This window comes from Rhinopithecus bieti, unplaced genomic scaffold (genome assembly GCF_001698545.2).
Source record: "Rhinopithecus bieti isolate Rb0 unplaced genomic scaffold, ASM169854v2 scaffold_3040, whole genome shotgun sequence".
Taxonomy (NCBI): domain Eukaryota; kingdom Metazoa; phylum Chordata; class Mammalia; order Primates; family Cercopithecidae; genus Rhinopithecus; species Rhinopithecus bieti.
The window spans coordinates 9713793-9720060 of record NW_016804657.1 but is presented as its reverse complement, the minus strand read 5'-3'; the positions used below and the strand labels follow the sequence as shown (position 1 = coordinate 9720060).

At 40.2% G+C, this 6268-nt stretch overlaps 1 pseudogene; it reads left to right on the top strand.

Annotated features, from left to right (window-relative positions):
• Positions 1 to 3703: 3703 nt before the first annotated feature.
• Positions 3704 to 4328, top strand: LOC108528017 (60S ribosomal protein L6 pseudogene; annotated as a pseudogene).
• The last annotated feature ends 1940 nt before the right edge of the window (positions 4329 to 6268 follow it).

Here is a 6268-nt window from a genome sequence, read left to right as displayed (position 1 = left end):
GCTATCCACATGGGATACATCAAATGATGACTTGGGTTCGGAGTTATTTTTCTCCAAACTGGTCTCCTTCAGGAAAGCACCGAATCTGGCATATGGCAAGTGCTTGAAAATGTTTTTTGAAAGAAATAAATCCATTATTCCTGAACCCCCTTCCCCACATCCAGTACAGTGCTAAGCACGTAGATAATATTTGAGCCTTTTTTTTTTTTTTTTTTTTTTTTGAGACGGAGTTTTGCTCTTGTTGCCCAGGGTAGAGTGCAATGGTACAACCTCGGCTCACTGCAACCTCCGCCTTCCGGGTTCAAGCGATTCTCCTGCCTCAGTCTCCAGAGTAGCTGGGATTACAGGTGAGCACCACCATGCCCGACTAAATTTTTGTATCCTCCTTAGTAGAGATGGTGTTTCCCCATGCTGGCCAGGCTGGTCTCAAACTCCTGACCTCAGGTGATCTGCCCGCCTTGGTCTCCCAAAGTGCTAGGATTACAAGTGTGAGCCACTGCTGCCGGTCAATATTTGAGCTTCTTTCATTGCCTATGTTGTCCTAAGGGACATGGTGGAGAGCCTAAGGCTCAAGCCTAAGGAGTTTACTTTGTCCCTTGCTAAGAGGATACCTGAGAGCCTCTCAGAAGCCTTCCAGTGACAAGGCAGGAAGGAGACTCTGGGGAAAGGAAGGTGAACAAAGGAAGAGGTACTTGGAGCCAGTCCTGGTCATGAACGCCTCAGCAACCTTTCCATGGAATACTTATCTGAGTTCTCTCCATCCAAAACAAAGAAAAATGATTTCTGGGACCACCACTTCCTTCTCACCCTCTAATAGATATCGAAGGACAAAGTATTCAACATAGAACCCAAGGAAAGAGACACTAACAGACTGGGTGTCTTTTATCCTCACTCAGGGAGTTTTCTCAAATCACACAAACAAGAACAGCACCCACTTTCCCCACCCTCAGCCCCGCCCTGAATCCGCTGCTGCTTCTGCTGTGCAGTTTTCTTCACGTAAAGATGAGATCAAGGAGCAAGGATGCAGAACACTCTTGGGACTTTCCCCGATATTCCAAGGCAAAAGAAGAAACCTAGAGAGAATTAGTAACAGCAAACGCATCTCTCTAGGAATGTGTATAGTACTTTTTAAAAAAGATTCTCCAAAGAAGATACATAAGTGGTCAACCAGCACATGAAAAATGCTCAACATCATTATTCACGAAAGACATGCAAATCACAACCACAATGTGATGATACCGCTTCATACAGGTATGATGGCTAAGATTTAAAAAGACAGAAAGTAAGAGGTATGGGTGAGGACGTGGAGAAACTGAAGCCCTTCTGCCTCGTTAGCTGGAGTATGAAATTATGCAGCTTTTTTTGGGAAAAGAGCTTGCCAGTTCTTCCAAAAGTTAAACAGAATTGTATGACCTAGTAATGCTATATATATCCAAGAAAATTAAAAACACGTATTCACACAAAAACATATACAGAAATGTTCACAGAAACATTATTCATAATAACTGAAAGGTAGAGATAACCCAAATTTTTATCAACTGATGAGTAAATGAACAAAAAGTTCTACATCCAAATTATGGAATATTATTCAGCCATAAAAGGAACAAAGTACTGATACATTCTACAACATGGATGCACCTTGAAAGCATTACGATAAGTAAAACAAGCCAGATATGAAATCCACTTATTATGTAATTCCATTTAAGTGAAAATCCCAGAATAGAAAAACAGATAGAGTCAGAAAGTGGATTATTAGAGGTTGTCAGGGGTTGAGTGGAGTGGGGCGGGAGAATGCAGAGGGCCTGCTAATGTGTCAGGGTTTCTTTCAGGAGCAATGAATATATTCTAGAATTACACAGTGATAATAGCTGCACAACCTTTTGAATATATTAAAAGCCACTGAATTGCACATTTCAAAACAGTAAATTATAGACAGGTGAATTATAATTAATTAAAAAATTATAAGAAGAAGGCTTTATAATTGTTCAAAGGACAATTAGGATCCTGCTAGAAACTCTAATCTCAACTTGAAAAGTTCTGCTAGACTACTTGCCTCTTCATCTCACCCCCCAACTCACACTCCAAAGCAGCCCCAAACCACAGTCCCTAGCTACTACTAAAGGAAAAAAAATAGAAGAGACACCAATCAGCATTGGAGGGGACTTGAGAAGCATTTGATGTTTGCAGACATTCCCTGTAGGGGGTAGGGAAGGAGGTTGAACATAGGAACGTGAATTAATGGAAGATGAATTGCCCCATCTCAAGAAGGGATCAGATGCTGATTATGAAAGGAAGCCAAAGTGTCTCCAGAGAGGCCTCTTTTTAATACCTTCCCATGTGTTAACTATAAGGGAGTGTGGCCAACAGAATCCTCTTTACACACAAATGTATTTGACTTGAAGAGGAAAGATCACCCTGAGCAATTCTGAGGCTTGCTTGCTTACTGGGATCCTCCATGGGTCCCAACATTTTTGCTGGCCTAACTTCTCCCCTGACTCAGAGGCTGTGGGTTTCCTCTCCTTGAATCCTCTTTCCCCCTGTGATGTGTGTGAGAGGAAGGAATGTCAAAGTGCAACATGAGTGCTTGCCTATTTAACTACGTTAAAATCAGCTCTAAAAACCCAAATTGATTCTAATCAACAGTGTGCAAGATTTTCAATTTTGCCATACTGATGATGGGAATCAATTTGGTACAGCTACTGTGGAAAACAGCATGGATGTTCCTCAAAAAATTAAAAGCTTAACTAAATCACATACCATATTATTCAGCAATCCCACTTCTGGATATTTATCCAAAATAATTGAAATTAGGATCCTGAAGCTATATTGGCACTCTCCTGTTCATTGAGACACTATTCACAATAGCCAAGATGTGGAAATAACTTTGATATCTATCAAAATATGAATGGATAAAGAAATTGTGACATATACATACAATAGAATACTATTCAGCCTTTAAAAAGAAGGAAATTCTGCAATATGCAACAACATATCAACCTTGAGGATATTTTGTTAAGTAAAATAAGCCAGTCATAGAAAGAAAAATATGCTATGATTCTACTTATATGAGGTATCTAAAATAGCCAAATTTATAGAAGCAAAGGGTAGAATGGTGGTAACCAGTAGTTGGCAGAAGGGAGAAATGGGGAGTTATCAATCAAGAGGCATAAAGTTTCAGTTAAGCAGGATGATAAACTCTAGATATCTGTATTATAATGTAATACATACAGGCAACAATAAGGACTTGTACACTTTAAAGTTTCCTGAGGGTAGATCTCATGTTGTGTTCTTACCACAATAAAATAAAATTGTCCCCATCCCCTCTTCCACCCCCTGCCAAAAAAAACCGTAAATTGATATCTTCAGAAGATGCTAGGGAACCAACTACTTTTGGAAAATTGGTAAATAAAAGTTTAAAAAATTTTAAGGTTCCCTTTTGTTTTACTATGCAAAGTGTGCCACTGAAGAAACAAAACCACATGGGTACTTAAATTTCAACAAATTCGAGTTCTCTTTCCTTGCAAGATGATGGGTTAAAAGTTGAGAAGCTGCATACTAAAAGAAGCCCGAAGTCAAGAAGGCTAATGCTGGTGGCAAAGTGGAAAGGGGTAACCTCAGGGCTAAAAAGCCCAAGAAGGGGAAGCCCCATTGCAGTTGAAATCCTGCCCTTGTCAGAGGAATTGGCACATATTCCTGATCTGCTATGTATTCCAGAAAGGCCATGTACAGGAGGAAGTACTCAGACACTAAATCCAAGGTCAAAAAGAAAAAGAAGAAGCTTCTTGCAACGGTTACAAAAACCAGTTAGTAGTGACAAGAATGGTGGTATCTGGGTGGTTAAACTTCACAAAATGCCTAGATATCCTACTGAAGACGTGCCTCAAAAGCTGTTGAGCCACAGCAAAATACCCTTGAGTCGGCACGTGAGGAAACTGTAAGCCAGCATCACCCCCAGGACCATTCTGATCATCCTCATTGGACACCACAGGAGCAAGAGGGTGGTTTTCTTGAAGTAGCTGGCTAGTGGCTTTGTTGCTACTTGTGACTGAACCTCTGGTCCTCCATCGAGTTCCTCTACAAAGAACACACCAGAAATTTGTCATTGCACCTCAACCAGAATTGATATCAGCAATGTAAAAATCCCAAAACATCTTACTGATGGTTACTTCACAAAGAAGCAGCTGCAGAAGCCCAGACATCAGGAAGGTGAGATTCTTGACACAGAAAAAGAGAAATACGAGATTACAGAGCAGTGCAAGATTGATCAGAAAGCCGTGGAGTCACATATTTTGCAAAAATCAAAACTATTAAACATCAATGACTACTGACGTCACAAAAAGAGAGACACTGAGATATACATAACCTCTAAGGAAGAGCACCTAATAATAATGTCCTAATGCTTTAAAACAAGAAGAAGGAGGAGAGGACCTGGATTGGTCACTTAGATACAATCAGAAACACAGAGACTAAAGGAACAGAGTAAACTTTACTGTGGGAAAGCAACCAGCTAATTCCAGACTGTAGGAAACTCTTTAGATTAAGTGTTCCAATTCTTTCAATGAATAAATTGTAAGGAAAAATAAGGAGATGAAGGGGAAGCCTATGGACTAAAAGGCAATTAAAAGATGTTTATAACTGGGGCCTATCATGGGGAGGGGGGAGGGGGGAGGGATTGCACTGGGAGTTATAAATGATATAAATGATGAATTGATGGGTGCTGACGAGTTGATGGGTGCAACACACCAACATGGCACAAGTATACATATGTAACAAACCTGCACGTTATGCACATGTACCCCAGAACTTAAAGTATAATAAAAAAATAAATAAAATAAATAAAAAAAATGTTTATAAAAAACAGGCAAAACTAAACAAGTGTTTAGGAATATACACTTAGGTGATTAGACTATTTTTAAGAAGTGAGAAGTGGTTGCAATAAAAGGACAATGGTTACTTTCGCTGGAAGAGGAGAGATGTTTGAGAGATGGGCATGTAGAGGGCTTCTGAGGTGGCTGGAAAAATTCTCTTATCATGGGTAGTGTTTACAAGAGTTATAGCTTTGAAACCATTATTTTAACTTGCACATTCTCTTTTTATGGTTTTTTGGTACTTACAATATATTTAACAATAAAAAGTTTTTTAAATAAAATTAATTAAGTAAAAGCTTTGATGTGAGAAATGCGAAAGAAAAAACAGAAAACAGAGAAAATATTAGGACTGTAAGAGAGAAAAGGGTCACATTTGTGACCCCACATCTATTTTTTATAGCAAAACAGAACCCATTTTTTTTTTTTTCACAAAGATGATTCTGGGTATCGCCTAGGACCTTCCTCTTCAAAATGCACAGTTAATTTTGGCCACCTATGACCCTGACAATGAAATCCAGGAAGAGGAGGAAAAGCTGGTGGAGAAGAGACTGGAATTGAGACTGGCTAGCTGATTGTGCATGTGCTGGCTGGAAGAATGGGAAACCAACATCTTAAGACCACCATTTGAGAGAGGCCAGAGTGGCAGCACAGCCCCCAAAAAGAATGTGGAATAGTGTCTTCAGTGACCCCATCAGAGAGACACCAGCGTCCCCAGGAGCAGCTGAAGAAGTCAGGACCCATGTAGGGAAATGTCAGCTGTGTCAGAACCATGGGAGCAGAGAAGGAAGGCCTCTGTAAGAGAAATCTTTCTCTGCCTGTCCTCATGTCTGTCAGCATGACATTTTGGGTCAATAAATATTCATCAGGATGCACCATTCCAGCTGACCTATGTTACCCCCTCCACTGGAGGAGAAAATAAACAGGACTGTGGGTGCAGAAAACGTCTGCCCCCTTCAGAGCTGCCTTTGTGCTCTGTGTGTGAGCCAAGAGTTCAGATGAATGTTTGCCTCCTTGAATCCTTTGGGACTTGTGCATCTAATATCTGGTATGGAGCCAGCTCCTTCTCTGTGTGTTAAACAGCAATACAGTGCCATCAACATTCTCAACTGTGAGAGAATAACATCCAAGCCAAGGTTAGCTAATCAATGAGCAACTCTTTCTGTTACCTGCTAATGGGAGGGTTCCCAGGTGGAGTTTGCTTCTTCCTTTTTTGTGCTCCCAACATCTGTTTTCATACATCTGTTTTGGCTTTTCCTCTCATTGCTATTGTCTATGTATCTGTCTCTACAGTGAGACTGGGAACCTCTCAATAATTTCATCAATAAATATTGATTGAGTAACTCTTATGTACAAAGCATTATGCTAGCTAAAGTGGCAAACAAAGGAGTAAGTCCTGGAGC